Source organism: Columba livia, chromosome 15 (genome assembly GCF_036013475.1).
Source record: "Columba livia isolate bColLiv1 breed racing homer chromosome 15, bColLiv1.pat.W.v2, whole genome shotgun sequence".
In the NCBI taxonomy this organism is placed as follows: Eukaryota; Metazoa; Chordata; class Aves; order Columbiformes; family Columbidae; genus Columba; species Columba livia.
This window is the reverse complement of record NC_088616.1, coordinates 16,927,093-16,950,837: the sequence shown is the minus strand read 5'-3', so window position 1 is coordinate 16,950,837 and position 23,745 is coordinate 16,927,093. Positions and strand designations below refer to the sequence as shown.

At 46.4% G+C, this 23,745-nt stretch overlaps 1 long non-coding RNA gene across 4 annotated transcripts in view; it reads left to right on the top strand.

Moving 5' to 3' along the window:
* LOC110356114 (uncharacterized) overlaps positions 1–23,745 on the top strand; it is a 157,608-nt gene that overhangs the window by 19,919 nt on the left and 113,944 nt on the right. The window contains exons 1-2 of one of the 4 annotated variants that reach the window (XR_010466415.1): positions 540–1,525; positions 2,769–5,316. The exons of the other annotated variants lie outside the window; for them this stretch is intronic. This is a non-coding gene — a long non-coding RNA (uncharacterized LOC110356114). Of the gene's footprint in view, positions 1–539; positions 1,526–2,768; positions 5,317–23,745 lie in introns of those variants that run through there. 4 annotated transcript variants of the gene reach the window in all.

Genomic DNA, 23,745 nt, shown 5'->3' with positions numbered 1-23,745 from the left:
CGCGTCAGTGAGAACCTGCTCAGCTTTGTCTTTGCAATGAAGTACACAGCGAGTCTTCTAGGTAGTGCGGTGATCCTGGTTAGCTTTGCAGGAGTAGTACATTTTCCTGTACTTAATTATTTAAAGGAAGCTGTATAATGGGTCTTTGGAATTGTGTGACCCACTAATCAATCCATCCACTTCTGCATAATGCATGTGGCATCGATGCTGTTCCATTTCACCATCACTTAGGAAGAACTTGCCAGGCTGCTCATTGCTCCTCCGCAGCGCAAACACAAACACACAGCTTGCAGTGCCATTTGCCTTCTGTGCTTATTCAGAGCCAGCTGTAAACGTTCCCAACAATTAGCATGTAAAGAAGCAAAAAGAAGTCTCTAAATTCCTCCTTTTGAGCGGGATGGCTCCACTGCCCCACCTCTGAACCTGAGCAAGGGTCCTTCGCCGTGCCGTGCCGTGCTGTGCCGTGCCGGTGAGCACCGCTCCACTGCCCCACCTCTGAACCTGAGCGAGGGTCCTTCGCCGTGCCGTGCCGTGCCGTGCCATGCCGGTGAGCACCGCTCCACTGCCCCACCTCTGAACCTGAGCGAGGGTCCTTCACCGTGCTGGTGAGCACCGGCCTCCTGCCCTCAGGTCCTGAAGAGCTTTTGTTGGCTGGTTGGGTTTGTTTTCTTTTCCATCCCGTGGTTGCCCGTGGTGACTGGCAGAAGTTCCCCTTCCCCTTCCCTGAACTGTGGGTAGAACCTGGTTTAGGACAGTGGTTTTAAATTGAACTAGCACTCTTTTGTATCTCCTTTTGTCCTCCTTCTGATGTGGAATCTGAAATGTCTTTATTATGACAAGAAGAAAAAGAAATAGTTAATAATTTAGCTTTTTCCATCTCAGATCTTAATTAGCAATACAGAAGGTTAGCATTTTGCTATAAGCATGTGATCAGGACATCAATCGTGTTGTCTTTTTGTGCCCTGGGAAAAGCAAAGGAGGAGAGCATGATTCTGAAACTTAGTGAAGACTACTAATGAGTAACAAAAAAGAGAAACATGAAAGAAGTAAAAGGAAAAAGTGTTATCACTATTATGAAGTTTTTAGCTAATTTCTGGTGAATCCTTTTCTTGGTGCTTTTGTCAGTTTTCTAAAATTGATTATTTGATATTTTGTTATTTCAGCAATGCCTTAAGCTATGGGGATTGTTGCTGTTTCAGTGGCTCGTGCATTCCATGGGTGTCTGTGCCAGTGCTGGGAGGTGCTTCAGGATTGTACAGGATGAATGCATCGGTATTATTCACATAAATACTGTTCACTGGTGTTATTGTTCAGACACAGGGTTTCAGCTGCAGCACAGGCTGATGGTTTGGTGAGGTGTTCCGCTCCACGTGTGTCCATCCCAGGCACGATTTCTTTTCATGTAGGGTGTTTTACAGAACCCTTTTGTTTCCTTGTGTTTGTGCTTTGTTCCTCTCATCCCTTCTGTCCTCCCTGAAGGCAACGCTGTAGAAGATGCACATGCAAAACCTCTTTGTCTGGTTGTGTAAGTAGCAGCACTGGATAACTATTTGGTACTCTGAAGACAGATGCAGTTTGGATGCTGTTGTGAAGGCCGGGGACCCTGGGACCCCGCACAGGTGGTGTCTGTTGGTGTCTGGTTGGGCTTTGCTCTGTGTGGCTGGCAGGGCGAATGCTCTCACTGCAGACGCTTCCCCGGGTCTGGCTGTGAGCGCTGTGCTCGGCTGCTCCTCAGTCATCTCCTTTACCGGTGCTGGAAGCACCGAGCAGCTCCCACCCGCCTTGTTCGATGGTCTCATTTCAAGGGCTTGATCCTGCAGGGCTCTGTGAACGTATTTTTTGCTGAAGGAAGTTTTTATAACTGTAGTGTTGAGATGCTTTGTGCTTGCTAAGGCTGTAAAGAGTGTTTGTCTGACCTTCTTGTCTGCGCTGTCTCCAAAAAAGTTGCAGCAAATTATGACAGCAGGATCAAATACGAACCCTCACAGTTTTCAAATGTATTTTCACTTACCTTTTTAGCAGCATCAGGGCAATGGTGGTATTATTTCCCCAAATCAAAGGAAGGAGGTCAGAAAGATTTGAAAGGGGGAGAGGGTATTTTTCATTAGTGGTGATGTGTGTAGTCGTGTAGTTGTCTTATTCTTCATGAAGGTGTACTGGAAATGTGCACATGAATGGGTTTATCTGGACATGCAGTACCTGATGCTTGTGAAGCACTGCCCACATTTTGGGTACTTTCTTGTTGGTTTGAAATAGTCAAATCTAGATGGTGTGAAGTGTAGAACAGATTCCACAGTCCAAATTTCCTTCTATTGGAACAAAAATAATTGAAAGATCTAAGTGTCTGACAGTTCTCTCCCGTGTTCTCAGGTAGACAGGGCTTACTTTGTTGTTCTGTATGAGCCTTTGTGTGAGGATGGAATGGTTCTGTTTGAAAATGCCTTAATTTTTATTGCCTTGAAACTAGAGCAATGAGAGGAAGATGAAGGACTGTATTGTGTTGCTCCTTGTCAGAGAAACCTTTTTGCTCTAAGTTACAGTACAAGTACAGTATTGTTGTTGTTCTGTGGTCTGTTGACATATGTTAAAAGCTTGTTTCTATCAATAGATGCTCTAGTTGTCCTATGCTAACAACAGGTCCGTTTATAAGACTTCATTATTTTTTAAATGCTTTACCAAAGCTGTACTCAGGAGTGGAAGGAAAAACGTAGAGAGGCATGTAAACCCAGATGATTCATTTTGATGGAATCCTGGTTTTCCTTCTTCAGGTACCGCTCATCGCGTTTGTGTGCATGTTTGTGCTCGTCGCTGAGCTTCAGGGGACACAGCACCAAACGTTGTGCCTGTCACGTGGAAAATCACTGCTAGAGGGGTCGTTAGAAAGGTCAGAAGAGCTGGAAGAGAAGCTGGATCTCCCACAATCTGCCTCTGCATGTGTTGGGTCAAACTCTCAGACCAGCTCTGCTCCATTCAACATCGGCACCTTTTCACCAGCTGCAGGATCCTCGTCCTACTCAGTGTGGCACATAGAGACTTAAACCAGTACATGGGTGAAAAAGAGTGTGGGAAAAGTTGCAGCTGGGCTGGCTGCCTGGAACTGGGCAGAGGGATGGTCCAGAGCCAGCCTGACAGACTTGGCTGCGAGGGCCAAACCAGCCTGCCATCAGAGTGCTCGTTACCCTGTTGGTATTCCAGTGCTGCCTTACATGTTGTACACCTTTATTCACAACGAAGTTAGGCAATTGTCTGAATATACACGGCAGGGGAAAATGCTGAGCTGCAGTTTTTACTATTTGTCACAATATTTGGGTTGTAGCTCAATAGCTTTTCTATTGTACTGGAGAATTCTCTCTTTATAAGAGAGCACAAATTGCAAAAGCGACTTGTTGGGAATATACTTTGTTTACACACAAACAGCATTATTCTTCCAGATACAAGCTGGGAAAGGTCTCTCATTTCGAGATGTACGTTTAGGACTGGGACAGAGACAGTTTTCACAGCTCTGTGACGTTAATACTTCTCTATGACGCAGTGTTTTACTGGTTGCTCTATGTAATAGTTTCTTTCATTGCTACTTATGTCCTTTGCAGGGAAAGCAATTCACCTCTAGATGACAGTACACCTGGAGTGTCACTGGCCTTCACATTGTCTATTAAACAAGATAATTGTGAGGAGCAGATCAGACCCCAAGGAAGACTCAGAACTGAACTTGTTTCAAGGGAGGAAGCCAGAGCTGTCAGAGCTTTGACTTTCTAATTCCTGAAGAGATGTTCATTCACTTGGCTGCGTGATCTACTGGGAGTAGGAATGAAACTCCGCTTGTCTGACCTCTGGTGTCAATCATTGTGGGAGGCATCTGCATTTAGATTGTCATGCACAAGCTTTCTTTACTTCCTGAAGCATGAAATCACCTTTCAGATGAAGGCAGAAATATAACCCCCATTCTTGAGAGATGGAGCAGTTCTGTCTGAGGCTCCAGTTACCCAGAGAGGTGTTTAAACACTATATCCTGACCTCAGCCGCCTCTAGGAAGTGGTCTGCTTTCAAGTGGAAGTTACACCCTTCTTCTTAAAGACATCTGTTACTACTTTGTATCATTTTATGGCCTCCAATTTTCCATCTGTAAGCCAAAGGGAGGTATATCACTGATTCTGACACTGTCAGCAGCCCTTGGCCCATAGTGTCCCACATACAGTTGTCCTTTAGGCTTGTTTATATGGAGCAACATGAGCCCAGCAGCATTATGCCGGGAGGCTCTTTGCAATACCACAAGCTCAGAAGACAGAATTTCTCTCTCTGTCCCTAGAAACTTAGGAGAACTTAGAAGGGCCGTGGATGTGCTTAGAAGTTGAAGCCTTCAAGAAAATTTGTTCTTTATTCTTCAAACCAGAAACCGCTTGGCATGATCTATTTTCCTTTTCTGATACTCAACAGGATATGAACATAGGCAAGCATAATCCTTTCTTTGCAAAGATAGCATGAAAGAATACGAGGCAGAAGAGGAACCTAGGCTGGGATTCAGTTCTATGTTTTCCTGCGAACACGCTCTCTTTCCAGGCCGGTTCTGTGAAGGGATTTTTCACCGTGTTGCTTTGCAGTTGCTCTCTGCGAGGGCAGTTTGGTGTAGGTGGAGGCTGTCCTGCAGCTCTGTCACACGCGTTTTGGCAGCTCTCGCCACATTTCTGCATTGTTAGCACAACTCTGTTGTCTCCTTGGCATGATGAAGATGCTAGCACGCTCCCCAGCTGTCCTTAGATAGTTCTGTGTGTCTTGGCCTGCTATCTGTCACTGTTAGTGTAACTCCATGTTCTACATCTTTTTACGAAAGCCCTATTGTTCCTACTCAGGTAGTCTTGGTTGTATGCTTATTAGCACATCAAATAACCTGCTTAAAATGTCATCTGAAGCAGTGCAGGAAATCATCAAGAGCAGCGGTGAATTTAGCCGAGGCACCTCGAACGTGTGTCTGGTACGCCTCGTGTCTAATACGTTCCACAGGAGTTTCAGCAGAACACCAAAGCAGCACTTTGCCTGAGCCTTGGCGTCCTGCAGCGCCAGGGCGGTGGAGCGCAGCCAGGTCGGTGCTGCAGACACATAGCTCCGCTGCTCACCGAGTGACGGGTCCGTCGTCTCTTGCCGCTCACGGTTTTAAGCAGCAGGAATCCTTCAGCCAGCCCCCAGGAGTCAAGCTGTTGACCCTGTTAATCTCTTCGGTACTTCAGTGTCGTCTGCTTGTTTTTTTTCCTCCAGAAGAACATCTGTACATCTCGGCCAGCAGAAAATCACAAGAGCAAAAGTAACTCATCTTCTGAGTAGGTAGGATGACTTTCATCATTTGAAACAAAGTAGCTTTTCTTTAAACCGGTGCCTGAACTGGAAGCTTGAACAGGTCATGAAGAACGTTTGTCTGCAGAAAGCTTTGTGAACCGCCCTTCTTGTCGCATCTGACGTTACCACCCAAGGGTGAGGGGGGCTGCGTGTTGTGCTGCGGCGTGCTCTGGGGGAGATGGCTGGGGTATTAGACAGGAGAGATGAAGGTGCGCCTTCTGGGTTAGATAAACCTAGAAACATGTATGGATAAGTATGTGACTTTAGCATACAGTTTGCCTCCTCTTATGTGTGCACACTGGGATGTGTGGATCTGGCCATTCATGATTCTGTTGCTGGCTGCAGCAGACCTCAGTTCCGCAGCCTCATGTATGTTCTCACGGCACAGCCTGTGCCATATTCATGTGTTCTTCAGGTTCAGTACGCTGGGAATAAACCTTAAAGCCAAGCCATTTTTCTTAAAAGGTCATTGAAGCTTTCCAGAGGGCAGAAGGGTTCGGTAGGGCTCATGTGGTGAGTGAAGCGGTGCCACGCTGGTGATTAATGTCAGTTAGTAGCACGGGCTGTTCCTGTGTGGTCCGGGGCAATCTCTTCACGTGTCGCCTGCTCTGGGATTTGCTGGCACTTTGGTTCTGGCCGCGGCCCCTCGGCTCTTCCCGAGCTGAGATGACAGATTATGAAGGTCATTTGTGAAGACTGGGAGGTGAATTGTTCATTATTGGACGGGTTGTTAAAACTATTCTTTGTGCATTAGTCAGTGTGGCCCAGAATATCTTATTTGCTGACTTACAACTGAAACAAAAACACAAGAACAGAAATGAGCTCATCCGGGCCAGCTTTGTTTCCTTAGGTGTGTAAACTCTGTGTGCTGGCCCTGTGATAGAATAATGTGCCCTCACAGGAGTGTAAGCATTTGCGCAGTTAAATAAATAAAACGATATTAACACTAGTAAGTGGAAAGCAAATAACTGCCTGAAAGTTTGACAGATGTTAAAGTGTAATGGCATGTGCCCTACAAGTTATCCTACAGAGAACTCGCGCTTGGCCAGTTATTTATATTATGTAAACCCATGAACATCTTATTGAAACGTGGCTAGAAATTCCAGTGATTGGTTAAGGAACATCACATGGCGTGGTGGTTCTCTCCTTCCAAGTACATTTAATGTTGGTACATAGGAAAGTGAAGTCCGGTTTAACATTAATGTATTTCTTTCCGATAGTGTGTTACTGACCACCTTCCAGAAACATTATTCAAGGGTGCAAGTTCATTCACTTCTAGGAACAGGTAGTTGTATATTTTATTGTTTACCCTCACTCATTGCTGAATTATTATCTACCAGTGACGTGTCAGGTCACCCTCCTGCAGGGAGTGAAGGTGCACGGGTGGTGAAGCGTGTGCGTGTGGCTGCGGAGCAGAGCATCCCTGGAGCTGGGGCTTCCGTTTCTCAGCACCGCAGCGGGTCCTCTCCCTCTGCCCAGCGCTCCCTCGGGCCCTGACACCGCGATTCCGGGACAGCACGCTCCTCCGTCCGCTCCAGCGTGGCACCACTCTGCCTTCTTCGTTACGCTTCTCCTGAGGTTTTAGGACAAATAACCATGTCCTTCCCACCCCCGCCCCTTTCCTTTTACCCAAGACATGACAGGATTCTCAAGAGTATTTAGTCACAGGAACATATTCGATGTGAGTCCTGGCGTTTTGGATAAATTTCACTGCTTTCTGAGAGTCAAGGAGTGGAATCTGCCTTTGGATATATGTATGTGAGCACCAAAGGAATAAAGGAGTGTGTTTGAGAGAACTTAATTTAAAGTTTGAGAGAGAGACTCTTAGGGCAGTAGGAAACCTATTGATTTCAGCAGATTGGCAAAACCCCAGCCTAATAGGTAATTAACTCAGAAAACTGACCTAATTTTTATAGTGCTTGCTCAATGATCATCTGTGTTGTTTCCTTGTTGTAGTTTCAGAGGTGCTTGGTGTCGTTACTGTTGACTGAGTTTCCATTGCTCAGGTCTATCTGATTCTTCGTTTTTCAAAGCTGAAGCCTGAACAAGAAGTTCAGGAATTTCATCGTTAAAGCCGCACAATGTAAAGGAATTGACACCTAGAAAAATAAGCAGAGTTAAACAGGATTTGACAGGTTGCAGAAAAGAAAGAGTGAACGAGATGGGAACAATGAGCAACAACTAATTATTATTTCACTGGTCACCACAACGCATTAAAAACTTCTGAAGGCTGTGAAATTAATTGCATGCAGAACAGCACTCAAGGTGCTTCGTATTTTGTCTCCCTGGGACAATTTGCTGGAGACATCGTTTGAACTGCAGATACAAAGCGGGAAGGATGGGGCTCGCTCTGGCTCTGTCATTCTTCATTTTAATGAGGAAAAATGTCACCCAGAGCAGCGTGGACTGGAAATATTATCGTACGCTTCAGTTCTGTGTCACAGTAAGGATGCTTCTTAAAAGAGCCCTAATGATTCTAAATTCTAGACCTTGTTGACAAGACATCTGCTTACTTGGCCTGTGGTTTGTATCTCATCTATAAGCTCATTATCATATATATTAAAAGAAACCTATTAAAATATTTGCATTTTAAAATGGATGATAAAACCCCCCTACCCATCTTTCAGAAACTTGTTCTTTTTGCCTTGCAATCATTACACTAGGGAGAGAGAAATATTTCAGTTCTTTTCAAACCATTTAACATTTGGGTAATTCTTATAATTACTTTTCTCTTTAATTGTTAAAGCTGGAAGGCTTATATAATATTACTTTTAAAATTCATAGTTCGATGTAAATAATCTTTTCTGTCCCCGCGGAGCTCTCAGCTGGGTGCTGACTGTAACCCTAAGGGTGCTCCTGTGTTCTTTTGGTCCTGGTTCTTATTTTCTCTTCTTCTCTCTCCTGCCTCTTAGTCCTGTAGCTACACATGCAATGGCTGCTGCGGCACCCGAAGCCACGCTGGTTGGTTGTTTAAACAAGTCATAATGAGGTGAAAAGAACAAATGATTGCAAAGATGTACTAAAGTCTGATCTAGAAGCTCATCAGGCTCTTGGGAGGTCTCACCATTTCAGATCTCCCACCTGGACCTGTGGCTCTGAGACCTTCCAGAGCCCTTCTGCTCTGGCCCAGCGTGCACCAGTTCCCTTTGGTGTTATGGTGTGGGTCTGGGGCCCTGTCCTGTCCCGGGGGGGAACAGGCTTGGAGGAGCTGGGCCGCTCAGCCCTGTCTCAGCTCCACCGAGTCCCACTGAGAGCAAGCGGGTGCTCGCCAGTCGTAAGCAGTTCTGTCAGGTCTGCTTCTGTGCTGGGACTGGCAAACGTAAGGAGCTGGCATTAGAATGAACGCAGCAGCCAGGGGTGAGGCTGCTGCCTGGGTCCTGTTCGTTAGAAAAGATCTGCGTAAGAGGTTGAGGGGGCGCTGCGGCACGGAGCAGGGAAAGCGCCCGCTGAGGAGGCTCAGCTGCAGCACAAGGAGCTGGAGCAGGATGTGTTCCCCAGCACGCTCAGTGACTGGAAACCAAAGGAGAGATAAAAGTGGCTTAATCAGCAGGGTCAGCTGGTTGTCTCTGGAGGTGCAGCAGCTCTGTCACCTGTGCGGGCGGAGCGACATGGCCTGGGTGGCACGGCTGCTGGTGCAGCAGTGTGACCCGCATCCTCTGGCACCGTGCTGTGATTGTTGTTTCAGGAAACGGATGCTCCAAAAGGAAAAGCTGATGCAAAAATGAGGTAAATGTACTGTGGAGTAGCACAGGTAACTCTGAGAGGAGGATTTCTTGGGGGCAGGACTAGCAAGCAGCAGTTGACGCAGCTAAGGTTCTTGCACCTAGCAAGGAAACATCTTCGTTACCTGTTACTCCTCTTCCAGTCTCCTCTCTTAAAAAAACCTTTACTATGGCAGTTCTTGAAACATCCTTAGTACCTTCTCAGGCATTTAAACCATTTTGTTGCATATCAAAAGCAGCTGTATAGGGAAAGGAAACAGCTCCTGCTGCTTTTCAAAAGCAGTATGCATAACATCGCAGCTGGAAGTAACATGTTTCATGAACTTGATTAATCCCTTCTGCTGTGTGGTATAAATCCTGCTTCCTCGCTGCATGGCCTGCACACGCAGTTTTGGGGGCCTCATCCTGCCAGGTCCTGCACAAGGTGCAGAGTGAGGATTTCATTAAAAGCGAACATTGGCTTGGGGATTGGAAACGCCTGCACATCCTCTGCTGCCGAGCAGGACAATGGTGGGAATCACTAAAAGTACTTCCTGCCCCCTGGAATTATTAGGTACTTGTGGTACCTACTACATCATTTCAAGATCACAATTATAACCCATGCAAAGCAGAAAATGATCATGTCTCACTTAAGGCAGCATGATCTGTTTGTTCTGTAACAGCTGGTGGAGGACAAACTTCCATGACTTCCGTTTCACGTTGGTTTTCTTCTCAGACAATGCATTTTGTTGCCGATTTTAATGAACCGCCAACTTTTGTTGTTGTTGTTGCTGTTTTGTTCCGTCAGTGGGCAGCTGCCCCGTCGCTGTTGGAGTGTCTGAGTCACCCGGCGCTCAGCGTGCTGGTGCTCGCCAGTCCCTGTGCTGGGCAGCTCCTAGATAGGCGCAGAAAAATGAGCTCTGTGAGCACCTCAGATGGTTGAAATCTGTGGGAGTGAAATGTTGGTGACCGAGTTGCTGCTGTCACGTAGAACTAGAGTCAGTAAACCCCAGATGGAGTGTGTGCCGGGTCCCGGCGCTGGCCGGCACTTCAGTCTGACCGTACTGCTGGCTGTCTGCACGGATCTGCTCTCTTAAAAGCCAGGGAAGTTGTTCCCTGTTTCTCATCTTAGAAAATCTGGCTGTTGATTTTGATGCCCAAACACCTAGTCCTGTGATGGACAGTAAGCACTGAACTACAAAACCTTGAGTAACTGTCCTAATTGTGTGCAGTATGTGCAACGGGATTATTTTTATGAATGTAGTGCTTACATGATGGTCAGAAGCCCGTTGTGGCTGTTACTGTACAGACCCACAGCAAGATGTCCTTGTCCTGCAGTCTGAAATACCTCAGAAGTTTAAGAGGTGGGAAAATAGTTTGAACAATGAGGGAACTGAAGCACACTCATGAAATATATCGAAGCACTCACTAAATATATCAAAGCACACTCATGAAGTATTACGCCCGCATCACACAGGCAGTTTGTGGTGGGTCTGGAAAATGCTTCTGTCTTCAGTCTTGTGCCTGGATCTGAACAGCAAGGCTGTGGGAGAACCAATAGATACATAGCCCAGTGACAGTTACCGATTATCAAAAGGAGCTGTTATGCTTTATGGAGTGCTGGAGTATTTTATCTTTTCACGTCTGTTGTGGTGTCCTTCCCTCTCAGCGTGGGAGAGAAAGGGAGCGAGATGATGCAGATAGCAGTGTCCTCATTCATGAGAAGTTCAGCCAAGCATGTGCGAGTTCTTCTGTCACTCTGTGCTGCGGTTACCTGCGGAACAGGAATAGAAAACGAATATCTAATCATTAGAAAGGGCTGTTGAAGATTACTTCAGCCTTAACCCTGCCCCAGCTGAGCTCCACTTAAATCCGAAAATGATCTGGATAAGTTTTGTTTCAGAAATGGACACGAGCGTACCATGCTGGACCCATGCAAGGGCAGCCAGCAGGAACTCGCCACCCGGAGAGATTGTCACAGAAAAACCAGAGCGGAGAACGTTGTCTTTTCAACTTAGTTTTTTCCCTTCTTCCTCACGACGACAAGTGGATCTGTGCATGCTGGAACCAGAGCAGCAGCAGCGAGAGAAGGTCAGACGAGGAGGGCTGTTCCCTGAATGCCAACGAGAAACACCAGCGCCTGACTCGGCGTGGGCTGCGTTCCTTCCTGTGTCATCGTGACTTCATGGGCTCCCAAAGAATTACTTGGATCTTGGTTCTCACTGAAACCTTTAGGAAAGAGTAAACACATTTTCAGTAGCCTGTGGAGATTCCACCTAGATCAGCAACAGCCTTAATTAGTCCTGTTGCTGGAACACGTTCAGCCTCGGTCTCTTAAGACGCCCTTGTTACTTCGGGAATGTCCTGAAGACGTGACCTGAGTTTAGGGTGGAAGAGATTGTATAACCTTGTTGTATTGGCTTGCACACGTTGTCTGATGCTGCATTTAAAACATACAAGTTGCCTGGTGGCAAAGAGAAGAGGCAAAAGGCCTTTTCCCAGAAGACAGAGCTTTCCTGTGGCATCGTGGGAAGAGAGTGGGCAAAGCTTATGCAAAGCTTTTTTCTTTTCTCAGTTTGTACCAGAATCAACGGTTGGTTTACAACCATGTTTCTTTGGTTCAAACTCAGTTTAGCTGTATGTGTCACTTCGGGCTGGACTGTGCTGTCCTGCAGAGCCGCTGCCTCATGCAGATCACCCTGTGTCCTGCACAGGCCTGGCCGAATGTCCTTGCTGGGCCACAGAGACATCGCAGGAGCTGGCTTACTGCCTGGCGTGCACATCCCAGTCGTCAAGCAGTCAAGGCAGCGAGGAGAAACTGCTTATTAGGAAGCAAAATAAGATCTGAGAAGTGTGCTGTGCAATACTGGCCAATTGTAATATTGCAGGATGTTTCAGTGGGATTTGTCTCAACTGAACACAAAGTGCCTCTGGCTGCTCCGCTTCATTAGGTATCTACACACAGTCTGGATGATATTCCTAGTGGATCAAGGTTGATCCTTTCTAACTGCAGAGGAAACTTGATGTGCTTTCATGTATGTACTTTTGCACTCCAAGTGCTGTCTTTCCTCTTCCCCAAACAAAGGCAGAGTAATGCAAATAGCTGCCAGGTAGCAGGTACGAAGAGCAGGTTTGGCACTGTTACTGCAGCAGCTGCTGGTCGCAGCACTGCCCCAGGAGACGGGGCCTGGGGAACGGCTGCGCCGCTCGGGGGGCTCAGTGATCCGGAGGAGCCAGCGGCACTCCATGCTGTACAGGATGTTCATGGCATCAGTCTCCAGGGCAGCACGTGAGTTAGCAGAAAGATCATGTGTGTACCTGTCCTTGCTGTTAATTACCTTGCCATTGGATAAAACAAAGCAACAAAACATGGCCTTAGGCAATATTTAGACTAGCTGGAACATAAGGTTAAAGGTTCCTAATCTGTTTTATGAAGGATAGTCTCAGCAGTGCTCGGGGTGGGGGAGGGAGGCAGGGAGTAGTTCTTTTTCAATCATTATTTTTTTGTTATAGCATGGCTAGAAAATGGTCAGAACTGGCAAATTGTGAGCTGGAGCCCGTGGCCGCCCGCAGCGCGGCTGCAGCCCGTCCCCGGCGTCCAGCCCGCGCCGCTGCACCCCCGGCTTGCAGGAGAGCAGGACTGAGGTCCTGCTGAAGCAGGACCGTATATTGTCCCTCTGCGTATTTTCCTGATAAGTGTATGTTACAGCTGATTTTTTCTTTATCATCTGTAAAGTTAAATTATTCACAAGCAATTTCACTCTAAAGAGCTCTCATGTACATGTCAAAAATAGAACATACTTTAATGAAAGTGAAATCTTGTTTTTAATTTATACAAGGGATAGTGCTTCTGCTCCTAAGAGACGCCTTTGAATTGCTGTGAGAAGGTTACCTTGTAATGTACCTTTATCTGATGGCTGGGCCCTTCCAAACCACTCGTTCCAGCTCAGTAATTTCTGTGTACGAATACCGTGCTATCAAAATATTGTCTGTTTAAAGACTTCGTTTGGTTGTGGGTTTTTTGTTTGGTTTTGGTTTTTTGTGTTTATTTTTTAAATTCTTTGGTCTTTCCTTCATGTGAAGACCCGTAGACCAGAAGCTCAGCAGAAATAACCACGCAAAGAACCCGGGCTCTGGTGTTGAAGATACCCGAGCTCGAAGGGGGAAGGGCCTGCTGGGGAACACAAGGCAGCATTTGCTGCTCAGCACCGCCTGACGTCACTCGGTCCCCTCCTGCTCCGCTCTCTTCTCCTCCTCTTTCCATCAGCAGTGTTTATCTAACAGTACTCAGAGCCCAGTGGATCAAGTCTTCCCTGTGAGCAGCATGGAGACAGTACCGTCCTTCAGGTTACCCCATGACCATCAGCAGTGAGCAGCCCTGGAAAAATGTGCACATTTTGTTAAATGCTGCTATTGATTTCAGTGCATTTATTGTAATAAAACATCAATGACATTATAATTAAGAGCTTAAATTTTTTATACTGCAAAGCAGAAATATTTCTGAAGCAGGTCATCAGAGGCAGAATATTAAAACAGAACAGGTGTTTTTGCAGAAACACAAATAAAATGTCTAACAGCAAACATTAAAAAATCAATTATTAATCCTGGTTCTTTTCATTCCTATTCAACTGCATTCCAAAAATTTTGTGTCTAACAGAGTCTGTGGATCTGCAATATTGTCTTATCGCTTGGTCTTCCTATTTATATCCTGTGGGACAGCTGGATAGATTATTTGCTTCTTCAGAAAAAGATCATACAACCAAACTAATACGAAGGTTGTAAACTAAGGGGTTCAAATGTCTGAATTCATTCTTTGCCATTTCCTTGGCATGAGCAAATTTTCACTCTTAATGTTAGTATTTCATCACTATTGATAACACCACCTGCAGGAACTTCATTATGCACCCGTTGGTGGTGTTAGAACGGGATCTAAATGCAGTCCCTCACCTGAGCCGCCCGAGGTGTCTTGCCCGTCTGGACAGATGTGGGGCTGCACTGTCTACCTGCTGCTTCACCCCTGCTCAGGTTTTGTTCTTCTCTGTGGTGGCAGATCCTGCAATCCACCACCGTCTTCATTTTTATGTCCGCTTCTAAAGCTTTCCAGGCCTTTGACTTACTGCAGTCTGTAGTGCTGCTTCAGCTCAGTTCCTTTCTGGTGATTCGTCTTAAAGTTTGTTCCTACTGCTTTTTGGAACTCTGGAGGTTTATTACAGCAAGCTATAAATTACATATTATTTATGGCTTGCTCACATCTATGATGAGAAAATGTTGGTGTTGGCTCCACTGAAGAATGACTGGGTTGTAGTAGGATTCATGTTACAAAATCTGTGCTACATTTTTGGAGAGAAAAATCGTGTTTAATTGTTTTGCAGTTTTCCAGCCTCTGAGAACAGAGCCACCTCTGCACCGAGTGTTCAGCATCGGTGCCATCAGCTGTGCTGACCTTGTCTGATTCACAGCGGGTGGCAATAAGGCAAGAGTGCAATCACAGTAATTAGCAAGAGGGAGGGAGGTGTTTTACTTTCTATAGCTCTGAGAACATACTGCAGGGAAGTCCACGTTTTCCTTGGTGAAGAGAAGTGTGATGTGGTGAGAAGATCCATGTTGCTACAACATGCAAAGAGAGGTTGGGGGGAGGTCGTTCCCCTGTACGGGAGGGGCTGAGCACCTGGCAGCGCCGAGCAGGGGTCAGCACTCAGCTCTGAGGGGGCAGGCAGCACCTGGGCTGCAGGGAGAGAGTTTGTATTGCTGCGGGTGGATCTGGGTGTCTTGTTAGAGGTATCGGGCTGTGAGAAGATGTTTGTACCTGGTCCAACTGAAAACACGTTTCTTGGTGTGGAAATCCACTTCATCCTAGAAAGGATCAAGCACCCATCACTGCAGTAAAGAGAACTGGAGTGACCTCGAGATGTGTGCACCTGTGATGTAGTCAGATTAGCAGAGTGGATTGGAAACACCTGCTTACAAGAGGTGAGGGTAACAAAGGAGCCAGCCTGCTTGGGAAGTAAGAAGGGTGTCTGTAAAGCTCTTCTGTGGTGCTCTGGATCAAAGGAATTGGATTGATTCTGACACGTGGAGTGGCTGGTCTGCTGAAGGTAAGTGAGTTGCTACTGCTATTGTAATAACTCTCCCACCCTGCAAAGGGGAGGGTGGTGATGGCCGATAGTGTGGTGCAGTTGGGGACCGAGGCTGAGTATTTGAGAAAGATGAGTTTGCTCACACCTTGGTACCTGCTTATGGAGTGGAGCCTTCCCTGAGGGCGACCTCTGGCCTGATCTGTAGTTGGTCTCTGTCTTCTGCCCTTTATATAAAGCTAAAAACACAAGATGAAAAGCTTATCTGAAGGCTGTATTCATGCAGTCTAACTGTGATTTCTTGCCAAATGTTTCTGAAGCGGTAAGAGTATGCAGGAAAACTAAATCTTTACTATTCCTTCACACTGATGGCAGTGTTACCATTGCAAAACTCAGTGTGCCAGGTAAATGTTCTCTGTTTCATTGATCTATCATCCTGTTCTGCTCTAATCAACTGCCAAGTGACTTTGTTTTCCCACTCCAGACTCCTAATGGAGCTATTCACATTCTTTCCACCAACTATTGTTGAACTCAGTGGGTGAACTTGGCTGGCAAGAGTCCCGTTTGGTTGCAGTGCAGCCAGGCTCCACACATTGCTGGGGCTCTGGTAATTGGGGGACTTGTGTTTTTTCTGTTTCCAGGCTTCACAAACAATTGAAGGAACGGTAGTGGATGTTTTTCATGCTGTCTGGCGCTTAAAAGAGCGAGGGAAGGCAATAAACTGATTAAAACACATTTATTCTTTGTGATGTAAATTTGATTGCTTAATTCTAGGTACAAAAATGGCTAGTGAGTTTGTCTGCCAGCTTTGTTAATATTGCAGTACATGAAAATAATGAGCTCCTCGTATATAGAGGGCCTCAGTAACTCAAACAGTGGAAGAAGTTTATTGTAGCTCTTTGATTAGAGACTCAAAACTCCGCATCCAGTGCTTGCTACAATACCAATCTTGTCTTCATCTCAAGTCAGCAAAGAAATTGGGCTATTGGTTAAGGATCTTGCTGTCTTTGGAGAAACAGCGTACTCCCTCTTAATTATTTCTTCTAGGGAAGATGTTACACAAATGCTGTGGATGTTTTCTTTTGCTAAACTCTCCTTACCTTTCAACCCATAGAAATACCTGTCTTTCTCCTGCTCTAGTGCCCCAAGTGTTTCCTCACCGGACGCCGCAGGGAACGGGTGGCAGGACTGGGAACAGGCCAAGCTCCGGTGTCGCGGGGGGGACAGAAAACTGGCCCTGGTGAGAGCAGCCGCTGCCTGCTGAGAAACAGGCTAACGCGTGGTTCCACCCAGAGCGTCCCTCCAGCTGCCCTGGGACTGTTCATTTGGTTTATCTGCTCTAAGTCAGCCAGGAAGCCAATGTGGGAGAGTCATGTGCCAGTTGAGAATCATTTATGCTGTGGGTAACATGAGCAAAATCCCTCAGGGTGGCATGAGCTTTTGTATTGGCTCAATCACAGAGCCTCTCATGGTTTCTGAAGCTGCCGTGTGCTTGGTGTGGATGGAGTGCAATGAACAGTGCTCATCTTGTAGCAGTGTAGTTAATTAATCTTTTGGTAAGAGTAGTATAGCAAAGATGCTCACACTGATATAATAGGCTATAGTTTTATAATTACAGAACATTATTCAGATTTTTCTTTCATCTTGCCTCTACCTTTTAAAGTTCAAAAGTTATCATGCCAGAAAGAATATCCTCCTCTTCCCTCCCTCCCCAATCAGCTGCTGTTTTAAATGCAGCTGTGCTTCTAATTACCCAGCTGCACTGGCTTGACCAGCCTGAAAAATATTCTTCCTTGTGACATTTTTGGATCATGTCTTACTAAATAATCTAATACAGGAAAGTCTGTGCAGTACAAAGTACTGAAGTCACGTCTCTGAACCCCAGCGACAGAATAGTGATGTTAGAGTAACACTGCAGCGCGTGGTGTTCACGAACACGAACGGGAATAAGGCTGAAATCAATACAACTTCAGTGTGTGCCTTTGCTAAGGCTGCTGCTGCTCCTTCAGCCCCTTGTTGTTAATGCAAAGGGCTTGGCTGGCTGCTTGAACCTGTTGAGTACTAGATTTAGGTGGTAGTTTCTCTGCTGAAGGAGTCTCACGTTAGAAATGCCGCACGCGGTAAGGGTGAACTCTTTATGTGGAGCGTGCAGCCCCCGTGCTGCGTTTGCACAGCGTGTTCTGAGAGCGGCGTGTGCTCTGGTAGCAGGAAGGGCTGTTTCTAACACCTTAGCAGGCGAACCTTGTCAGAGGTGCTGCTTCTGGCAGGAAATACTGCACAGCCTAAGTAGCCAAGAATTATGTGACATGTAAATTGGCTGGTTCTAAACACAACCTCATAGAGATCACTGCAAAAGGTGAGTCCGCTGCCTTCCTTGTGGAGAGCTGGCACCGAGGGGCGTTCCCGCTCCCGGTTTGCCGGCTGGGACGTGGCCCACGCTGTGTCCAGGGAGCAGTTAGGAGTTCCGAGAAGTTGTAGTCTTGCTTCTCTAAGTTATGACTTTGTTTTCCTGTCAGGCCCGTTGGGCTGCCTGTGTTCTTCTGCAACGGGAGGCGGTTCATAGCCCTGGACAGTCAGTTGTTGTCGGAGCGTGTTCATCGTCCTCAGCGGGGTTTTTAATGGGGACTTGTTAGAAAAGAAAAAACACCAACCCCCTCACTGTTGTGTGTGATTTATGGTGTCAGAAGAGCTAGTTAAAAAGAACAGGGAGGAAACTGCTCGGAAGAGGAGAATTGGAATTGAATCCGAATGGAAATCTCGGGTTTGCCTTTCTTCTACTTTCTCCTGAATTCTGGAGCTCTCATTGTGGGATGAAGTTTATTTCATAATGTGCTTAAACTGGAGCACAGAATCCGAAGTCATCGGAGTGCAGGTTTAGTATAGAACTCTTGTGGCTCGTGTAGCTGCATAATTGCAGCCTTTTCAGTGTGGGCTTTTTTAGGTATCCAAATACTTCTTTTTGAAATTGCATAATTAAAAAATAGAGTTTTACAGCAGTTTCGTACTTCATAAGAGCAAGCTAAATATTATCCTAGGAAAACTTTCCTATATCATTAGCAGTAGCTGCTCTCGCTGTCGCTTGTTTCAATTCCAATCTGATTTCACTGTTTGCTATTGTAAACCTCTTTACATTTATATAAAGCGCAAGCCTGTGGTTTGTGGGCTGAAAAGAAGACGAGGTTCTACCCTTTTTACTTGTAGTTCTGAAGGGTCTATTTTAGATGTTTTATGAACAGAGAAAACGATATTTAACAGTGCCAGTAAAACATGCTGAGGAGCTCCTGGGCACGCAGGCAGTGTGCCACCGGTTATAAATACCTTCCTAGGACGTATTTCAGAAGAGAGAGCAGCGTGGGCTCCTTCGTAGTGAAACGAGGCGGTTCTTGTGGCCAGCGGTAAACGACCCAGCTGGCGTCTCGATCCGCTCTGGGTGAGGAACTGGCACTGTGAGTTGTAGGTGCCTCGTGGGTGGGTGACCGCCTTGTGGCAGCCACAGCTGTTGCACTTCTTGCCCCAAATCGATAGAAATATGAGGTTAAATACTACCTTGAAATATTTGTCTTGCTTTTCAGAAGTGTGGATGAGCTGGTATTTAAAAACTAAGTGGTTGTGAGTGTGTTTTTTGGTTTCTGTTGGTGTTTGGGTTTTTTTAATAGCCCTGAAGTCCCCAGCAATGCATTCAGAGTGCAAATTAATCAAGGGTCCTGTGGATAAAATACTGTGTGATCGTGTAATTAAAACCATTCATATATACAGTGGGGCTAAACTGAAGTTGCATGGGCAGTTCTAATTCTGGCAATTCTTAATTTTGGAGTGCTTGGCTTAGCAATAAAATGCTGTTTTATTGTAGTTCTTGGATGTAATTGAAAATATACTGGGAGATGAACAAGTGAAGTAGGAAACAGCACTGAAGATAATTACAAGCAGATCTTCGTTTCAAGCAGAGAAGTTAATCTTCCTTTGGGCTCTTGGGCCTGTTTTAATGGTAATTAGCTATAGACCCCGTGGCTTTTGACTCCCGGCCCCAGCTCAAAGCTCTGTCCTAATAAATGAGGACACGCAGCCCTGTGACGGGAGAAGCTGTTGGCACGTGTATCGCGCGTGTTTGAGGCACAGGGAGCAGGCTGGTTCCGCTGGACTCTGCTTCCTTCAGCAAGGACACATCCATTTCAGTGATGTGACGAACCACTAAAGCAATTTAATTCACGTGGACGGATGAATTATGTTAGTCCTCTTTCTTTCCTTTTTCTTTACGTTGTCTTTTATTTGCCAAAGTATACAGTCATAGCTGAATTCAGCCTGCCAGAGCTGTAAAAGAATTGGATTTCTCTAACTTTTTCTGCACTTCGGGTCATCGTGTTCGGCCCCTCAGCTTCCTGTACGCTGGCTGGGCAGACGTTGCCAGAGGTGACTCACTGCAGCGTCCTTTTGTTACCAGTCCGGTGCAGGTGGTTATTTCCGTCTCTGCTTGTTCAAAAGCAGGTCCTGTCTTCCAGGAGCAGACCCTTGATGGTTTTTAACTTGTTCATTTCCTTTGCCTTTAAGTCCCAAGCACCCTTCCAGCAGAGTGTCCTGAACACACCTGGGGGGAGGAAGCTCTCTGGCCACCCTTGCTGCTGCACAGAGGGAGTTCAGGGGTTTGCCGTAGCCAGGAAGGGTTCTCATCTCCGACAGCACCTTGCTGGCCCATTTCGAATGATCAAATCCGGCCCTTTTGCACACTGGCTGGACCAAACAATGGGGGGAGATTTGCACATAGTGGTCCTGGGCCCAACGGTGTTATCAGCCTGTGCTGCCAAGCCCGGCAGGATCGCTCGGAATAATCCATCAGCCCCAGTGGTGCGGCTTGTTTTGTTTCTTTTGGAGAATACTTACAATAAGAATGAACTAAACTTAAAAAATGACATGTATTTCTCCCAGGCGCCTGGAAAGGAAGGCTGTTGCCAAGCTGGAAAGATAAACTGTGAATCCAAGTCCTGAGAGGTGAAAGGGCAATCTAATAGGGTGGTGAAAATAACAGTTCAAAGCAGAGAGTAGTGTTTAAAAGTTGTTCAGGTTTACACAGTGATCACTATTTAGCACTGGCCGATCTCTTTGTAGAACTGTTGACGTGAGCATGTGATGGGGAGTTCACCGCGTTGTTGCTCCATGTTTGCCCTCTTTCTTGGAGGGGGAAGGAGTTAATGTTAAAAGCCTCCCAGTGAGGCTGCTGATGTGGAAACCAAAAGGGCTGCTCATTCTACGGGAAGATTTTTCCCTTTGGCAAAATGTATGTGCGTTGAATAATCGACAATACAGGTTCATTCTGTTCCGGTTTCTAACAGGCTTGCAGAGCTCCCTGGGCTGTTCACCGACACTTTCTCTTCTCCGCTGCTTGGTGGCCGGCGCGGCCGAGTCCTTCAGCCGGAACACTGATCTCAAACGGCGATCGGCAGAAATACGGGCGCCCCGCGCTGTCCTCCCCGCCCGCTCTCTGGGGGGTTTCTGTAGGTAACATGCTGCAGCACGTTCTTTCCAAAGGAAGCCGTGTTGTACATCTCTATCTCTCACCGTCAGACTGCAGCAGTGCCAACAAATAGACACAGTTGGAAGCCAAAGAAATATTAAGCTGCTCAGTTTTTCTTGTGTGTGCGTGTACGGGTGCTATAAATGGAGGAGGAAGGATTCAAACTTTACACAGGCTGGATAGCCCAGTCTACTAAATATTGTATGGCTGTCTCTGCCATCAATAATTCAGAAAACCTTGAGTCCAAAATGACAAGAATCTCCCTTGGACAGCGGCAGCTGCAGGCAGGACGGGAAGGGTTGGAGCCGATTGCAGACTTGGTGCTTTGTTGACCAGAAAGGCTGATGGACACCTGAGGTCCCTGCAGTCATTAAAAGAGAAAAGAGCAGAGCAAAGCAGAATATTGCTGCAGAAAAAGCCAAGTCTTTTTTTACCATTCACCACAACCACATTCATAGGTGTAAGGGTGCCGAGTATCTGCTGCAGCACAGTAACACTGCCCCGAAACGCTGCATTGATTTAGGAACATACTGAAGGTAACTTTATCCCATTTGTGCAATGAGATCACTTAGCCCCTGCTCTCTTTTGATGGCTGGGCTGGATGCAGTCGTGTCCCCTGGAGGCGCAGGTGCTGATCCTGTGCACACGGCTCAGGGGAGGAGAGGCCGGTGTCACTGGAGGCTCAGGGTGCAGCTGTGTCACTGGAGGCCCCGGGGTGCAGCTGTGTCACTGGAGGCCTTGGGGTGCAGGGCAGGGCGCAGCCAGGCTGGGCTGGGCTCGCCTTGGCTCCCCAGGCTCGGCTGAAGGATGGGATGTCACAGCAGTGCTCTCCAGCCCCGTGGGGGCTCAGCAGTGCTCGCAGGGACTGCTCTTTGCAGACCCTTCAGGTCTGGCACAGTGGTTGGACACTGCAAGTTGAGCGTTTTCTTCCACCGCGAGCTTGAGAAATCACCATGGAATCGCAAACCGAATTAACTGCAGCCCGGGGGAAAGCTTCCTAGTCATTGCAGTTGGAGGGTTTTAAAAAGGTATTTAAAGTTTGTGGCGTTTTTTAATGTCTCTGTTCCTTTATAAAATTATTTTTACTTTTACACTAACATGACAGAGTTAAAAGATGTTTTAAGTGAGAAGACAACTCTAGTATTTAATCAATGTAAAGTGAATGCGGTTTACTTTTCTGGATGACAAATGTGTCAAAAATGCCACTTTTTCAATGAATGCATTATTCGCCATCTGGTGCCTTTCGGTATGAGCTGCGCTTGTCCTGCAGCTCAAGTTCAGCAGAGATTTTCTTCAATCCTTCTGTTATTACCAGGAAGGTGTATTCTTGAATGCTCCCTTCTCTTCAGAAAAAGAAGAGGAGATAGTTCAAGTGAAGGAGCAAAGGGGTAGTATTATTAAGCGGTAAAATGCCTGCAGATGTATGGAAAGACATGTCAATCATTCCTTTGCTTTTAATCTGCTATTATTCAGGCCCTCAAATATTATGAATGCAGTCCAGTGCTCAGAGAAATGGGTAGATTTCTTTCTAAGAGATCTCAGTGACCTTCATGTGTTGTACTCGCTCGTGTTGCGGGGTCAGAAATACTTACTGTAGCTCATTTCCGATGGGGGTCACGCACGCCGCTCCCCTGACAAAGGTGCTGCAGCCACCTCGTCAGTAAGGATTTGTTGCCCCTTTCTCAGAGAAGATGCACCAAGATGCGCCGTTTGCTCATGTGCCCCATCTTATTCAGTAATATTACTGCTGGGAGCTTGAAAAACCACCATGGAAAACTGAGTGAATGCTAAGAAGGGGAGGAAATGACCGCAGGGACGTGACTGGCTAGGGATATGTGGTTTTCTGTTAAGAACCCGACCAGGCTTCAGTCCTTACTGGCTCAAAGTTGAAAGTGTTTGACTTAGAAACCCAGCCCTGCCTTCTGAAACTTTGTTATTGACAGGTGCAAATTTAAATTCCACCTGGAGCGGGCTCACGAGTTGGCCATAAAAATCCTCTGGCTATAAATTCGAGAATCTCTTCCTTCAGAATTCCTCTATTTCTGGAATTCAAATGAACCTCTTGCCCAAAAGAGCAGAGTATTTAGTGACAGCTCTAGTCATCACAATCACAAATTGTTCTCAATACTTGTGGCTGAAGGGAGCGGATCAAGACATTTTCAGCCCAATTTTATGCTGCTACCCAGTCTGGAGCAAAACTTTTTATTTTCTGGAATTGTTATGTGAAGTCCATTGGTAGGAAGGTTATACTGACTACTGACCTGCACACCTCCAGTGTATATGTGAGGATTTCTATTAAATTAATCAATGAAATTACTCAGGTGAATAACTCTAAAACAAGGCTGTCAAACTCGTTTTCCCCAGGGGCCACATCAGCCTCGCAGTTGCCTTCAAAGGGCTGAAAGTCATTTAGGGCTGGATAAATGTAACTACTGCTGTGTTTATCCAGTCCTGTAATGACATTTGGCCTCTTGAAGGCAATCGTGAGGCTGATGTGTCCCCGGTGACGCTGAGTTGGGCACCCCGATCTAGTAGTTTAGTCCCTCTGAAGTGTGCAGATAGAGTTGTGGTTGTTTCTCAGAGCTCTGTTTGAACTCCATGGTGCCTCTGAGAGCAGAGCATGAAATCGTGGTCGGTCATGATGGACGTTGTGATGCCGTGTGTTGTTTTACTTCTTCCAGGAGGTCCATACAAAGCCCTTAGGTACAATTGGATCAGTTCTCAGGTGAGTAGGACATAGACATGAAGCCCAAGTTCTCACTCTGCCTCAAGGTGGGAGTTGAAATGATTCTTCTCCTTCTCCTGGGACCTGACCCAGTCCGGTCAAGTCCCTTGGACTTCGGGAGAGCTGTGAAAAGCTGGGGCTTTGCCAGGGTGTCATCCAGCGCTCCCCAGAGGGCTCTCATGTTAGATTAAAAAGTAATACGTTTAAAATTCAAATTGTCAAAACTCCCTCTTTAATATACTTTAGGTTAGGGCCTTTACTTAAAAGCTAGCAGCATGCCAGCAGTAGTAAATCTGTTGCCCGAGTAGTTAATGCAAATATCTAGCTTAATGTAAATCATTTTCCTTTAAGCAACGTGGCTAAGGTTATAAGTAGTATATTTCCTTCAATGCGTTGTGACTGCATTATATA